The following is a 17396-nucleotide window of genomic DNA, read 5'->3' as shown; positions in this document are numbered from 1 at the left end:
GAACAAAATTTCTCTGAAGTGTTGTATTTTACTTTTAAAATTCATGTTGATTTTTCCATGCTGCTCTACAACAGCATTGGTATAAATTTTAAAAGAATCTTGGTATAAATTGGTATAAATATTGGTATAAATATAAAAAGAATATTTTAAATTGTATAAATACAAAAAGAATCTTTTAAATTGTCAGTTAAATTTCTTAATTTCCCCTTCAAAATCTTCTTGGAAAGTTGCTACTGAATTTGCCCTGTGTTGGATATACTTCCTCATGTCCAAAAAAGCATCCTCCACTTTCTAGTCATAGCTGAAATATTTGGCATTAAAGTACTTGACATTTTTTTATCTCAGAATATCATTTCTCCTTCATCCCCCTTCCCTTGAAATTCAGGTTAAAGTTATTTAAAATTCAAATCTTTTTGTAGGTAGGGTTTTTTTTTTTTTAAATTGCAGTAACTAAAAATCAGCCAAGAGATTCACAAAAGAAAAGAATGTATAGTGTGACACCATATACCTAAAATGTGGGAGAAAGAGGAGTAAAAAATAGGTTAAAAAAATAGGTTCAAACTTGAATGACCATCAACTTAATATAGACTGCCCAATATGCAGAAGATGTTACATACAAACTGAATGGTAACCGCAAATCCAAAGCCAATAATAAAAATATGAAAATAAAGAAAAAGGAATCCAAATATATCACTAAAGAAAGCCAATTCCTTGTGAGAGAAGAGAGCAAAAGAAAAAAGGAACGGAGAAGATCTATAAAACAACCATAAAATAAGTAACACAATGGCAATAAGTACATACCTATCAATAATTACTCTGAATGTAAATGGATTAAACTCTCCAATCAAAAGACAAAGGGTCATAGAATGGATAAAAATGCAAGACCCATTTATATGCTGCCTACAAGAGACTCATTTTGGACTTAAAGACACACATAGATCGAGGAGCGCCTGAGTGACTTAGTTGGTTAAACATCTGACTTTGGCTCAGATCATGGACTCAGGGTCCTGAGGTCAAGCCCCCAACAGGCTCCATGTTCAGTGGAGAGTCTGTTTCTCCCTCTTCCTCTGCTCCCCATCCAGCTTATGCTCTCTCTAGAGCTTTCTCTCAAATAAATAACATTTAAAATAAAAAGATGCATGCAGATTGAAAGTGAAGGGATGGAGAAGTATTTATCATGCAAATGGATATGAAAGTGAAAAGAAAGCTGGGGTAGCAATACTTATATTGGACAAAATAGACTTTATAACAAAGACTTTAACAAGAGACAAAAAAGGACACTATATAATCATAAAGGAGACAACCCAACAAGAAGATGTAACAAGTGTAAATATTTATGCACCCAACATGGGACCACCCAAATACACAAAGCAGTTAATAACAAACATAAAGGAAGCAATCAACAGAAATACAATAATAGTAGGGGACTTTAATATCCAATTACTTCAATGAACAGATCATCCAAACAGAAAATTAACAAAGAAATAGTGGCTTTGAATGACACACTTCAAGAGGCAAGAAAAATCTCAAATAAAACAACCTACCCAAAGGAGCCAGAAAAAGAACAAACACATCCCAAAATCAGTAAAAGGAAGGAAATAATAAGATCAGAGTAGAAATAAATGAAATAGAAACTAAAAAACCCATTAGAATAGAATAGATAAATGAACCCAAAAGCTGGTCCTTTGAAAAGAATCAAAGCTGGTTCTTGAAAAAGATCAAGAAATTGATCAACCTTTACCATGACTCATAAAAGAGAGAGAGAGAGAACTCCTATAAACAAAATCAGAAATGAAAGAGGAGAAATAATAACTGACACCCAGAAATACAAAGGATTGTAAGAGAATATTACGAAAAATTATATGAACAAATTGGACAACTTAGAAGAAATGGATAAATTCTCCCAAATATAATGTACATAATATAATTATTATAATATAATACCTCCTAAAACTGAATCAGGAAGAAATAGAAAATTTGAACAGATTACCAGCAATAACTTGAATCAGTAACCAAAAAACTCCCAAGAAACAAGAATCTAGGACCAGATGGTATCACAGATGAATTGTACCAAACAGTTAAAGAAGAGTTAATGCCTATTCTTCTTGAATTATTCTAAAAAATAGAAGATGAAGGAGAGCTTCCAAATCCATTCTTATAAGGCCAGTGTTACCCTGGTACCAAAACCAGATAAAGACAGTACATAAAGAAAAAGAGAACTACAGGCTAATGTCTCTGATGAACATCCATGAAAAATCCTCAATAAAATATTAGCAAACCAAATCCAACAATACATTAAAAATATCATTATTTACAATACAGTGAGATTTATTCCAAGGATGCAAGTATGGTTCACTATTTGTAAATCAATCAATGTGCTACATCACATCTACAAGAGAAAATGGGCAAGACCCATTAGGTTAGGGGTGCCTGGTGGTGCCTGGGTGGCTTACATAGGGGTTAGGGGTGCCTGGGTGGCTCAGTCGGTTGAATATCTGCTTTTGGTTCCAGTCATGATCCCAGGGTCTTGGGATCGAGCCTCACATCAGGCTCTCTGCTCAGTGGGGAGCCTGCTTCTCCTTCTCCCTCTGCCTGCTGCTCTACCTGCTTGTGCCTTCTCTCTCTGTCAAATAAATTTAAAAAATTTAAAAACCATTAGATCATTTCAATAAATGTAGAAAAAGCATTTGGCAAAGTACAAGATCCATTCATGATAAAAACCCTTAACTAGGTAGGTTTAGAGGTAACATACTCAACATAATAAAGCTATATATGAAAAACCCACAGCTAATATCATACTCAATGGTGAAACACTTGAAAGTTTTTCTCCTAAGATCAGGAACAAGATAGGATGTCCAAATACATCACTCACCACTTTAATTCAATATTATATGGGAGTCGTAGCCACAAATTAGTAAGGAAGAAATAAAACTTTCACTATTTGTAGAAAACCCAAAAGACTCTGTCAAAAAAACAGCTAGAACTGATGAATGAATTCAGTAAGGTTGCAGTACATAAAATCAGTATACAGAAATCAATTGCATTTCTATATACTAGTTATCAATCAGCAGGAAGAAAAATTAAGAAAACATTCTCATTTACAGTTGCACCAAAATAATAAAATACCTAGGAATAAACTTAACTAAAGATATGAAAGACCTGTACTCTAAAACATTGATGAAAGCACTTGTAGATGACACAAATGGGAAGACATTCCATGCTCATAGGTTGGAAGAATACATGCTGTTAAAATGCCCATACTACCCAAAAAAATCTACAGATTCAATGCAGTCTCTATCAAAATACCAAGAGCATTTTTCACAGACTAGGACAAATCAATGTGATACATCACATCAACAAGAGAAAAGATACAAATCCTAAGATTTGTATGAAACCACAAAAAACCCTGAGTAATCTTGAAGAACAAAGTAATCTTGAAGAACAGAACTGGAGATATTATAATCCATATAGCAAGATATATTCCAAAACTGTAGTAATCAAAATAATATAGAACTGGCACAGAAATATAACATGAATCAATGGAAAGACTAGAGAGCCCAGAAATAAACCCCAATTAAATGGCCAATTAATATTTGACAAAGACAAGAATATACATGGGAAAAACTCTCTTCGAGAAATGGTATTGGGAAAACTGGACAGCTACCTTGCAAAATAACGAAATGGAACCATTTTCTTAAACCATACACAAAAATAAATTCAAAATGGATTAAAGACCTAAATGTGAGACCTGAAACCATCAAAGTCCTAGATGAGAGCATAGGCAGTAATTTCTTTGACATCAGCCATAGTAACATCTTTCTAGATATGTCCCTTGAGGGAAGGGAAACAAAAGCAAGGATAAATTAGTAAACAGTAAAAAGCTTCTGCACAGCAAAGGAAACAATCACATGAAATGGGAAGATATTTGCAAATGACACACCCAAAACAGGTTAGTATTTAAAAAATATAAGGAACTTATACAACCCATTATCAAAAGAATAGTCCAATTAAAAATGGTCAGAAAACATGAACAGGCATTTCTCCAAAGAAGACATCCAGATGGCCAACAGACACATGAAATGATGTTCAACATCACTAATCATCAGGGTGATGCACATCAAAACCACGAGATATCATCTTACACCTGTCAAGATGGCTAAAATAAAAAACACAAGAAAACAGTGCTGGCAAAGATATGGAGAAAAGGAAACCTCACACATTGTTGATGCAAATGCAAACTGGTGCAGCAATTTTGGGAAACACTATGGAGGTTCCTCAAAACATAAGAATAGAATCACCATATGACCATGTAGTTTTACTGCTGGGTATTTATCCAAAGAATAAGAAAGCACTAATTCAAAAAGATATATGCACCCCTATGTTTATCACAACATTGTTCAAAATACATATAGCCAATGGAATATTACTCAGCCATAAAAAGAATGAAATCTTGCCTTTGCAACAACACGGATGGACCTAGAGAGTATAATGCTAAGCGAAAAAAGTCAGTGAAAGACAAATACCATATGATTTCACTCATATGTGGAATTTAAGAAACAAAACAAACGAACAAAGGGAAGAAGAGACAAACCAAAGAACAAACTCTTAATTAAAGAAAACAAACAGATGATTACCAGAGGGGAGGTGGGGGGGATGGGTGAAATAGGTGATGAGGATTAAGGAGGATACTTATCATGATGAGCACTAAGCAATGTATAGCACTGTTGAATCACGATGCTGTACAGCTGAAACTAATATAACATTATATGTTAATATCCTGGAGTTAAAATAAAAAACAACCATTGGGACTAACTATACTCCTATGAGAGCCTAGAAACTTTCTTTTTCCCCTTTGGCAGAGAGGCAGGGAGTGGGAAAAGAGGGTCACTTACACTTTGTGGAGTACACTACAGTTTTGAGTAGAATATGGGCAACAGAACATTAGTGCTGAAAGTGATGCCAGAGATTATTTAATACATGGCATTGATTCATAGATGAAGAAACAAAAGCCCAGATGGATTATGGTTCTTGCCCCAAATTATGGAACTGGACAGATACTAACACTGACTTTTTTTTCCTTGAGTAATAGTTGGCATATCTTTTTTTTTTTAAGTTGGCATATCTTTTGCTCACATTCCAGAATACTACCACCTGTAGAATGTACAGCGGCGATTAACTGCTTCTCAGATCACCAAGAAGTTGTTGAACATTTGTCACTTTTTAACTCTTTAAGGTGGTCAATTAATATACATTTTGGTAGATGATTTTAGAATCCTTTTGCATTTGAAATGCTATTTAAAATCAGATCATTTGAAGATACGTTCAGCAACAACACCAAATAACATTTCTGAGTCATAACAAGAAATTATTTATGTAAAAGTGACATGCAATGCCATAATTCAAAGACCTAGAACAGGGGTTGGCAAACTTTTTCAGTAAAAGGCCACATAGTAAATATTTTAGGCTTTGCAGTTCATATAGTCTCTGTTAAAACCACTCAACAATGCCTTGTAGTGTGAAAGCAGTCATAAACAATATGCAAAAGGATGGCTGTGACTATGTTCCAATAAAACGTTATTTACAAAAACAGGCAGTGTACTGAATTTGGCCTTCGGGCTGTAGTTTGCAGACTCCTGCCCTGGAGTCCTAAATTTTATAGGCTTTAAGTGGAGTGTATATATAAAGTCACCCAGAACGCTTGCTCTAAAAATGCTGTTAATCTTTTGTTTGGTTAGTTTTATTTATTTTTTAAATAGCTCCTACATATTTTAATAAATCTAATGTAAATCTAAGTGACAGGATCCTTCTAGAGATGTGTGTGTGGCCTGGCAAGAGTCATGTAATGTGACTGATTTCAGTTACCTTGTCTGAAAAATGGCATACCAAATATCCTCATTTACTTGCTTTTCCTGAACTAGCCAGCTCAGGAATGTTTTAGGATGCATAAAACCCACAAAGGGCATATTATTTTGTTTAGAGATGAGTTTGTTACATCTATATGTTTTTTTTGTTTTGTTTTGTTTTGTTTTGTTCCTTAAGAATGCCAAGTTCAGGACACCCAGCTGGATCAATTGGAGGAATGTGCAACTCTTGTCTTGGGGTTGTGAGTTCAAGCCCCATGTTGGGTGTAGAGATTACTTAGAAATACTTGGGCAGCCTGGGTGGCTCGGCAGTTTAGCACTGCCTTCAGCCCAAGGTGTGATCCTGAAGACCAGGGATCGAGTCCCACATTGGGCTCCCTGCATGGAGCTTGCTTCTCCCTTTGCCTGTGTCTCTGCTTCTCTCTCTCTCTCTGTGTGTGTGTCTCATGAATAAATAAATAAAATTTAGAAAAAAAAGAAATAAAGAAAATTCTTAAAAAAAAAAAAAAAAGAATGCGAGTTTCTATCCTAGCCTCTTGTGTGGCCTTCTGCGAGTTCCCTCAGCATCTTTATCTGAATCATAAAGAATGATGCTCACTCACATCTTACGGGTGTGGCACGGAAAGCTCTCCAGATATGCCAGATGTCATCTATCTAGCACTTATATGCTATTGGAGCTGGACATGTCCACACACTTTAATTGTTGCATACTGATGACTGCCAGGCCTCACAATCTTGTGGCTTTCCATCAAACAACCTGAGAAGGGAGATAAAAAGGAAAGAAAACTAACAAAAACAGAAAAGGAAAGACAATAAAATGTAAGGATAATGGCTGAGTGGGTAATGGCAGGCAACATCTTTAGCTACCATGAAAAGTATTAAGCCAATGTGTTTGTTGAATTCATTTTGTTGGTGGTCACTTTGTGTTCATTCTGAACATCCAGCAGTTAGCTAAGTAAACACACATGACTGATGAAAGAAGAAAGGGAACTATTTTTATAGGGACCATTAAACTTTAACTACCATCTGGCAGGGAATGATTAGAGAAGATCAAAATTAAGGCAGTCAACACAAATGCTGTGTGAATACCTCAGGGAATTAACATGGATAAAGACAGTGAACTTGTGGTTAAATAAAGAGACAGACATAAGAGGGAAGTGGCGAACACATCCTTTATAGCTTTAGACCTCATGGTCACATTCATTGCCAAAAGAGCTCAAAGAGGAGAGAAATAACAAGGAGACCATGAGAAAATCTGAAACACCTGGAAATAATCAGATGCTCTGCTCCAATCATAAAAAAGAAAGTTAAAGAACTACATAGGACCACATCATTTGGGCTTCCTCTCTACCCAGGAAGGAAATGTTTATAGGAGAGGTGTGTTGAAATTGGCAGATAGTTAATATTCAGATTAGCCTAGTACTTAATAGTAGGAAATGGTTGTATATACTGCTGGGAAAAACGCGTAAGGAACTAGATCCTTGTGAACACGAAAGACTCCATAATTTCTGGGAATCGCTGTTTTCCCACTAATTAAACAGTCACCCAGCAGGTAGTTTGAGAGAGAACAGGAAAAAGGGAGGCTTGGCCTGCCTCTTTCAGGGCGTACTTCTGCCTTCCATCAATTGATAGCCCAGTGCTTAACCCCAGGGCAGCCTCACCCGCTCAGAGCACACGTGAAAGATCCTTAGAGAAGAGAAGGCTACTTGGGTTGTTTTGTACTTTGTCTCTGTATCAGGATGGAGTCAGAAGGCCAAACCTCTGAATATCTGAAAGAGGAATCATGACCGGAGAGCCTTGCTGGGTGGGTCCCTCAGCCTGTTCCCCCTTCTGAAGAAGCTCCAATTGGGACCAGTCCACAGCCCTGAATGAAGGAATGAATAAACTTTCTTTTCTTTTTCTTTCCTTCTTTCTCTTCCTTCCTTCCCTTTCTTTCTTGAAATATGGTTGACATATTACATAAACTTAAGGTGTTGATTTGGTACATTGATATATTGCATGATTGCTATTGAAGTGATCGTTACAGAATTATCATTTCTTTTTTATGGTGGGAATAACTAGCAAGCTTGATGATGATGATAATGGGACATTGTTGTCCACATTCACTTTACTGAGCGGAGGGCCCAGAGCTTTGATTATGGGAGTGATCAACACAGGTTTGGACCAAATGAGTTGAAACTAGTTTGTCCGGGGCATGGCAATGGAAACATCTTGAGGCAAAAGGGAGGGAGGGTGTGTTGCCTGAGGCAGTGTACAGAGAAATTCACTGTGCGGTTTTTCTCTCTCTGGTTTCTTCTTATTTAAGGGCTCAGCTCTACTGGGTAGTGTGCAAAGTGCGTTTCCACCCTTTATCTCATTGATCGTCGATACAGTTTTATGAGGTATGCATTCTAATCCCATTGTACAGAGGAGAAAACTGAGAACCAAGACAGAGTGGTTAAGTGACTGGTCCGAAGAGAAGTCCACGTGGTTAGTAAATGTTGGTGTCAGAACTCAAACCCAAGTCTTGCTCTCTGCATAGCCCTTGCTCTTATGCACTTCCTCACCATGAAAAAAAATCTTCCTCCTGTGCCTCTGCTGGCACCAAAATCCTCATGGCAGGTCCTCAGTATTATGGCCTCTACAATTTCCCTTTCTCGAGTGAGGGTGGGCTCAACTTCCTGCCAGGGTCAGGAAAATCATGGATACAGGGGCCTCTGGGTGGCTCAGTCAGCTAAGTGTCTGTCTTCAGCTCAGGTCATGATTCCAGGGTCCTGGGATAGAGCCCCAACTTGGGCTCCTTGCTCAGTATGGAGCCTGCTTCTCTCTCTGCCTGCCGCTCCCCCTGCTTGTGCTCTCTCTCTCTCTCTGACAAATAAATAAATAAAACCTAAGAAAAAATAATGGATACAGCCTAGTAAAGTGCTGAGGCAAACTGGCTATGGTTCCCCTGCAGCCGGGGCCAGAGGCTCCGAGCCCTGCACAGCCAGGGAGGCAGAGCCAGGGAGGACTGGGTAAATCGTTGCCACAACGGTCTGTATATTTGGCCCTGGCCCCTTCCAGGGCTTTTGCAAAAAATAATCCATCAGAAGTAAAACAACTTAATTTTTTTCAAACTTTGAATAGTCTTTGGTATAGTCTGGCAATGGTTTATAAGACCATTTCCTTTGTTCCTTATTTTTAGAATAAAATATTCTAGAGTAAAATTCTATTTTAATTAAAATTCAAGTAATGGCACAATTCGTGCACATATACCCTATGTGCAAGAAAATGCAGTGTTAAAAGTAAGAAAATTCAAAGGTGTGCCAGAAACCTCATCATTAACGCACTTCCTTCTGCCTTTGTACTTCTGGAATCTCTAAACATCTGGTGATTTTACCATCAGGAAACAGTGCAGTGTCCATCTGTTAAATCAGGCTTTCGCTTCACTCACCTGGGAGGATCAACCAGATGTGGGCGTCGTTTACATTATTAATGATTTCAGTCTTCCCTTTGTACGTGCCCTGTGAGGGCACAGTGTGAGGTAGTCTATAAATCACTAAAAAGTGAAAAAGTCATATTTTACTTTATTTTAGGCATAATGAAGTAGCAAGACACTTTTTTTTAAAAAGTCAGAGCATAAATCATTAGCATCTATTTAAATGCTTGCCACCAGAAGACTTTTAACTCCTTTTTCTTTGACAGAAGGACCATCTCTAACATGGTTTGTGCAAATGTTTCTTGATCCGTAGGCAGAGGATGCTAAGTGACTCATGCAAAGCTAGTCCCCGGATCTCTCACTTGGTGGCAGTCTATATGATCTTTACAGCTTATTTATAAATAGCTTCAGAGGAAATTTCAGCCCATAGTCTTCCTATCCCGTCCTAGTTATTAGTCATGCCCACATGTTACAATGTCCTTGTGACAAAGCACTAACTTCAGTTGGCGTCAGCGGCCCAATAGAGCATGGCATGATGACGACAAGTGCAGGCTCCGTCCATTGTGACGTTGTGGCCTTTGGCAAGGTGCTCGGTCTCTCTAAGCCTCATTTCCTCCTCTGCAAAATGGGGAGGTTGACGATAAGAGCATCTACTTCAAAGGGCAATGTTCAGGATTAAATAGGACCGGCTCTACACCTGCCTGACGCATAGTAAGGACTCAGCAAAGTTAGCAATTACCAAATGGCAAGACACTGTGAGCAGCCCACTTATAAACCTTCCTCAGCAAAACTGGGCAGGAGGTACAGATTTCCCATATACCCCCAGTTCCCATGCATTCACAGCCTCCCTCGTTATCATCATCCCTGCCTGGAAGCACATCTGTTGCAATGGACGGGCCTACACTGACACAGCACTAGGCCCCAAAGTCCGCTCTTCGCCTTAGGGCTCACTCTTGGTGTCGTACATTCTACGGGTTTGGACAAACGTGTGGCATGGATCCATCATTATGGTATCATACAGAGTAGTTTCCCTGCCCTAAAAAAACCCTCTGTGCTCAGCTTATCCATCTTCCCCTTCTTCCTAGTTCCTGGCAATCATTGATCGTCTGACCATCTCCATAGATTTGCCTTTTCCCGAATGTTGTATAGTTAGAGTCATGCAATAGGTAGTAGCCTTTTCATATTGGCTTCTTTCGCTTAGCAACGCACAGTTAAGTTTTCTTCATGTCTTTTCATGGCTTTACAGGTCATTTCTTGTTAGCACCAAATAATATTCCATTGTCCGGATGTTCCACAGTTTATTTGGCCAACTCACTTCCAGAAGGATATTTTGGTTGCTTCCAATTTCCGACACTTGTGAATAAGGCTGCTAGAAACATCTGGGTGCATCTATTTGTGTGGACATACTGCGGAGTGCAATTGCTAGATCATATGGTAAAAGTATGTTTAGTTTTGTTTGAATCTGCCAAACTAGTTTCCAAAGTGGATGTGCCATTTTGTATTCCCACCAGCAATAAATGAGAGCTCTGCACAGTTTTGTTGTGAACTTAAAACTGCTCTAAAAAATAAAGGCCATCAAAAACTTAAGGAAAGCCTTTCTGTTGACAAAATGTTTTCTGTTATCTATTTTCTTTCATGATCCGGATTAGTAGTCCTGTGGTCACAGACATGGCCAGCTTAGTCTTTCAAAGTTTCTAGTTCTCTGAATGTTGGTAAAAATTACTCATAGAAAGGTTATTTTGCTTGTGAAGTCTAGAGGTATTCATGTCAAGAAGTATCACCATCTTCTCAGCAGCCATTTATCGAGAGCTCCACGGATGCCAGGTGTGTACCAGGGGCAGGGATATAGGGTGTCGGGTAAGACAGTAAAAGGGCATCAGGTAATTCCCAACCTGCACTATCGGAACTCTGAGATATAGCTTGCATCCTCAATTTGTAAACAAATTACCTAAATCTGGTAGAAATATAAGCTTTTCCATATTGTCTTCATGAGGGTAACTTAGTCTAGAAAATCACATTTAGCAGTGAGAATCAATCCATGTTTTCCAACCTCCAAGAAGCATAGAAATGGAGCAGCAAGGGGCACCTGGGTGGCTCGGTGGTTGAGTGACTGCCTTTGACTCATGTTGTGATCCCCAGGTCCTGGGATGGAGTCCTGCATTGAGCTCCCTACAGGGAGCCTACTCCTCCCTCCGCCTGTGTCTCTGCCTCTCTCTGTGTCTCTCTCATGAATAAATAAATAAAAATCTTGAAGAAAAAAAAAAAAGAAAAAGAAATGGAGCAATGAACATCTAAAACCAACATGAAAAATGTGAAAAGCCACCAGTTTTTCTTACCCTAATTTGTGTTGCATCAATTCCTGCCATATGGACTGGGGGACACACCTCACTGGCCTTCAGTACTTTTTTTCTCTTCTGCTCCCCTTTCTGTGACTTTGATCCCACTCTTGCCCTCATCCTGCTCTTGCCTCTACCTGGGACATTTGCCATCACTTGCCAGCTTCCCCAAGGCTAGGTGAAGCATTTTTTCAGTTACTGTGGGAACCTCCCTTTCTTTCCCTCTTTTGCCTCCTGATCCCTTCTCTCATCTCTATTTCCTACACCCCAGCTCCTTCTCGTGGTTCAGAGTGCCACCACTTCTCACCATTCACCCCTTGGTGGTGGTTGTGGCTTGTATTTTAGAGCTTGGAAGCCCCCACTCCTTCTCTCTGACAGGAAAGGAGAAGGGAAAAAAGACAGAGTCCCTGTTCCCTTCCAGGGCTGCAGCCAGAGGAATTGCATCATTAGCATCTCTGCTCCATTTTCTGAACTTGGGTTTTCCAAGAAAGGTCGAACCAAGCTGTAGTTATTTTCTGCAGTGTTTGTTGATTCCACGTTTCACCTGTATTTGACATGAAAGGGAATTCTGTGCTGACCTGAGACATACTGATTCACAAGTCAACATTAGAAACATGACTCTTCACTAAAAAGGCATATTAGAAAAAAAATAAAAATAAATGAAAAGGCAGATTAGTGCTGGGGAACAACAAGAATCTGCTTGACTATTCACCAACAATTTTTTGATCCAGATTTTTCTATATTGAGATCTTTGCTTGATCTGACTCGTCTAATACCAGTCTAATAACATATTACTTTGTAGAGCATTCTAAAATTGGCACTGAATTAAAATATCTGCCCAACTATGAATCGGTCTTTCTTTTTGCAGGTGGGTCATTTGAAGGGGGAAAAGATACAGTGAATAATCTAAGGATTGAGTGTTGACAGGTTAGGGTCCTGTGTGGCTGCAGGTTCTTCTGACTCTTATGATTGGGTCATAATCCATTTTGGAAGGCTTTCCGGATGCCTTTTCAGTATTCTCAAATCCAGAATTTCACCTCCACCCCCCACCCTAAAAACAGGCCAAATTCCTGTTTATAGCTAAAAATTGAATATGGATTAAAGCATTAAGAAAGAACATGGGGGATCCCTGGGTGGCTCAGTGGTTTAGCTTCTGCCTTCAGCCCAGGGCATGATCCTGGAGTCCTGGGATTGAGTCCCACATCAGGCTTCCGACATGGAGCCTGCTTCTCCCTCTGCCTGTGTCTTTACCTCTCTCTCTCTCTCTCTTTCTGTGTGTGTGTCTCTCATGAATAAATAAATAAAATATTAAAAAGAAGAACATGGAGAATGTTAGTCAGAATACAGTTCATATTTCTTTATTGCAAAGGAAAATCATTTATCGATACAGACACATAGCTATCTTTTTTTGGTGCTAAGCTTGTTTTACTTATTTTTAAAATTTTAATTCCAGGATAGTTAACATACAGTGTTCTATTAGTCTCAGATGTAAGATATATGATTCAGCAATTCTATACATTACTCAGTGCTCTTAATCTTAACTCTTAATCTCCTTTACCTATTTTACCGATCCCCACACACACTTCCCCTCTGGTAACCAGCAGCTTGTTCTCTACAGTTAAGAGTCCATTTTTTGATTTGTATCTTTTTTCTTTGTTCGCTTGTTTTGTTTCCTAAATTTCACATATGAGTGAAATCATAGAGTATTTGTCTTTCTCTGACTTAATTCATTCAGTATTCCACTCTCTAAGCCCATTCATGTTGTTGCAAATGGCATGATTTCATTCTTTATTATGGCTAAATATTCCATCACATATACATTTCATAGTGAGATATATGTATATATCTCCTTTATCCATTCATCAATCGATGGACACTTGGGCTGCTTCCATAATTTGACCACTGTAAATATGATGCAATAAACGTAGGGGTGCATATCTCTTTTTAAATTGTGTTTTTGTATTCTTTGGGTAAATGCCCAGTAGTGGAATTACTGGATCATATGGTGATTCTGTTCGTAATTTTTGAGGAACCACAGTGGTTGCACCAATTTGCAACAGTGCACGAGGGCTCCTTTTTCTCCACATCTTCACCAACACTTGTTTCTTGTGTCCTTGGTTTTAGCTATTCTGACAGGTGTGAAGTAATATCTCATTGTGGTTTTGATTTGCATTTCCTTGATGATGAGTGACACTGAACATCTTTTCATGTGTCTGTTGGCCACCTGTATGTCTTCTTTACGGAAATGTCTGTTCATATCTTCTGCTCATTTTTAAATAGGATTATTTGTTTTTTTGGTGTTGAGTTATGCAAGTCCTTATATATTTTGGATACTAACCCTGTATCGGATATGTCATTTGCAAATATCTTCCCCCATTCAGTATGACTATTTCCTTTGTTGTGTAGTAGGTTTTTATTTTGATGTAGTTTATTTTTGCTTTTGTTTTCCTTGCCTTGCCTCAGGAGACAGATCTAGAAAGATGTTGCTATGGCATACAGAAATTACAGCCTATATTCTCTTCTAGGATTTTTATGGTTTCAGATCTCATATTTAGGTCTTTAATCCATTTTGAACTTACTTTTGTGTATTGTGTAAGAAAGTAGACACATCAATATCTTAATTATAAATATTATTGAGTGGAAATATTACTTGACTCCTAATATTTAATTTATGATTTCATTATGTAAAGTTCAAATATACTGTTATTAAATGACAAGTACTGACTTATAAAATATAATTCAGATTTAGTGAATAATTAAAACTGGAAGTGGAATTTTATTTTATTTATTTTTTAAAAGATTTTATTTATTTATTCATGAGAGACACACAGAGAGAGAGAGAGACAGGCAGAGACACAGGCAGAGGGAGAAGCAGGCTCCATGCAGGGAGCCCGAGGTGGGACTCGATCCCAGGTCTCCAGGATCACGTCCCGGGCTGAAGGCGGCGCTAAACCGCTGAGCCACCTGGGCTGCCTGGAAGCAGAATTTTAGATTTTTTAAAAAAAATTTTATGTATTTATGATAGTCACAGAGAGAGAGAGAGAGAGAGAGGCAGAGACACAGGCAGAGGGAAAAGCAGGCTCCATGCAACGGGAGCCTGACGTGGGATTCGATCCCGGGTCTCCAGGATCGCGCCCTGGACCAAAGGCAGGTGCCAAACCGCTGCGCCACCCAGGGATCCCGGAAGCAGAATTTTAAATAGGATACAAATTCATATTTGAGGCTCTCTGCTCCTCCCCGTTGGACAGACAGCCGCATCTTCTGGTGCAGTGCCAGCCGCGTCCCTGAGACACGATGGTGAAGGTCGGAGTGAACGGATTTGGCCGTATTGGGCGCCTGGTCACCAGGCCGTACTGGGGGCCCTGGTCACCAGGGCGCCTGGTCACCAGGCACCACCACCAGTGGATACTGTCGCCATCAATGACCCCTTCATTGATCTCAACTACTTGTTGAGACATGTGTACATGTTCCAGTATGATTCTACCCACGGCAAATTCCACGGCACAGTCAAGGCTGAGAATGGGAAACTTGTCCTCAACGGGAAGTCCATCTCCATCTTCCAGGAGCGAGATCCCGCCAACATCAAATGGGGTGATGCTGGTGCTGAGTATGTTGTGGAGTCCACTGGGGTCTTCACCACCATGGAGAAGGCTGGGCCTCACTTGAAGGGCGGGGCCAAGAGAGTCATCATCTCTGCTCCTTCTGCTGATGCCCCCATGTTTGTGATGGGCGTGAACCACGAGAAGTATGACAACTCCCTCAAGATTGTCAGCAATGCCTCCTGCACCACCAACTGCTTGGCTCCTCTAGCCAAAGTCATCCATGACCACTTCGGCATTGTGGAGGGCCTCATGACCACCATCCATGCCATCACTGCCACCCAGAAGACCGTGGACGGCCCCTCTGGGAAGCTGTGGCGTGATGGCCAAGGGGCTGCCCAGAACATCATCCTTGCTTCCACTGGCACCGCCAAGGCTGTGGGCAAGGTCATCCCTGAGCTGAACGGGAAGCTCACTGGCATGGCCTTCCGTGTACCCACCCCCAATGTGTCAGTTGTGGATCTGACCTGCCGCCTGGAGAAAGCTGCCAAATATGACGACATCAAGAAGGTAGTGAAGCAGGCATTGGAGGGCCCCCTCAAGGGCATCCTGGGCTACACTGAGGACCAGGTTGTCTCCTGTGACTTCAACAGTGACACCCACTCTTCCACCTTCGACACCGGGGCTGGCATTGCCTCAATGACCACTTCATCAAGCTCATTTCCTGATATGACAATGAATTTGGCTACAGCAACCGGGTGGTGGACCTCATGGTCCACACGGCCTCCAAGGAGTAAGAGCCTCCTGGACCACCAGCCCCAGCAAGAACAAGAGGAAGAGAGAGGCCCTCAGCTGCTGGGGAGTCTCTGCCCCAACTTAATCCCCCAACACACTGAGAATCTCCTGACCTCCAATTTACATCCTAGACCCCGAGGAAGGGGAGGGGCTTGGAGAGCCCTACCTTGTCATGTACCATCAATAAAGTATACTGTACCCAGCCAAAAAAAAAAAAAATTCATATTTAAAATATCTTTTCCTCCATTTGTATAGATACAAAGATGTCAATGTGTCTTAGACGCTAACCAGAAATAAACTACTATTAGGATGGCATTGAACATACTTGGAATTTTTAAGGACTTGGTTGGTTTTCATATATTAAGTAGACTATTCATTTTCTTGCAAAATCAACCTGTACTCCGAGATGAAACAGAAAAACCAAGAGGGGATCCCTGGGTGGCTCAGCAGTTTGGCGCCTGCCTTTGGCCCAGGGCGCGATCCTGGAGACCCAGGATCGTGTCCCACATCGGGCTCCTGGCATGGAGCCTGCTTCTCCCTCTGCCTGTGTCTCTGCCTCTCTCTCTCTATCATAAATAAATTAATCTTAAAAAAAAAAAAGAAAAAGCAAGAAAGAAGATAAGGACCCAAATAAGGTAATTTTGATGTCCTAACAAGTTTATCAATGCAAATATTGATGATTTTTTAAAACAGAGAATTTATGGGTCATAAGGTACCATTTTTAGGAAAATGATGATACAATTTTGTGAGCACCTACTCTCTGCTAGGCATGATGTTTATGCTTCATATTTGTTAATTTTTCATTTTGTACAACTCTTCAAGGTCACCAATTTTCTCCAGAAAATCTGATGCTCAAGGAAATTAAAAAAATGGATATGCTTATTAATATTCCATAGAGTTTGATTAGCAGCACAGTGCTTACTTGCCTTAGAGTTTGCCCTCCATTTGCATTTACAGCATCTCTTGAAGTCAAAATGAGGAGAGCTGCTTCAAAAGCATGGCCAATTGCAAATGCCTCCTTACTTGTCTTCCCACTTCCAGTATTGGCAAACTTGAGTCCATTTAGCACACAGTCAATCAAAGAGAGGCCTTTTTAAATAAGATTTATTTGAGAGAGACAGAGACAGAGATAGAGCACAAGTGGGTGGGGGGGGCAAAGGGAGAGGGAGAAGGAGAAGCAGATTCCCCACTGAGCAAGGACCCTGAGATCATGACCTCAGCCAAAGGCAGATGCTTAACCAACTGAGCTACCTAGGTGCCCCATGAAGAGAGGTCTTTTAAACACACACCACTCCTTTGCTTAAGACCTTTCAAAGGCTTCTTGCAATTCAGAAAACCCGAATTAATAAACCCTGCATGATCTGGCCCTAGCCCTTCTCCATTGTGATTGCCCCCATACTGCTCCTCACTTGCTCTGCCTCAGCCACACTGATCTTCTGTGCCTTCTGGGAATACCCAGGAATCCTTG

General features: G+C 40.0%; 1 long non-coding RNA gene across 1 annotated transcript in view; it reads right to left on the bottom strand.

The window, feature by feature from the left end:
• The window catches only part of LOC144304895 (uncharacterized), a 36718-nt gene that overhangs the window by 3775 nt on the left and 15547 nt on the right, over positions 1-17396 (bottom strand). The window contains exon 2 of the long non-coding RNA XR_013371884.1: positions 6464-6618. This is a non-coding gene — a long non-coding RNA (uncharacterized LOC144304895). The remainder of the gene's footprint in view (positions 1-6463; positions 6619-17396) is intronic.

This window comes from Canis aureus, chromosome 34, assembly GCF_053574225.1.
Source record: "Canis aureus isolate CA01 chromosome 34, VMU_Caureus_v.1.0, whole genome shotgun sequence".
NCBI classification, from domain to species: Eukaryota; Metazoa; Chordata; class Mammalia; order Carnivora; family Canidae; genus Canis; species Canis aureus.
Note: the sequence above shows the minus strand (reverse complement) of the source record. Positions and strands in the feature narration are given on the sequence as shown.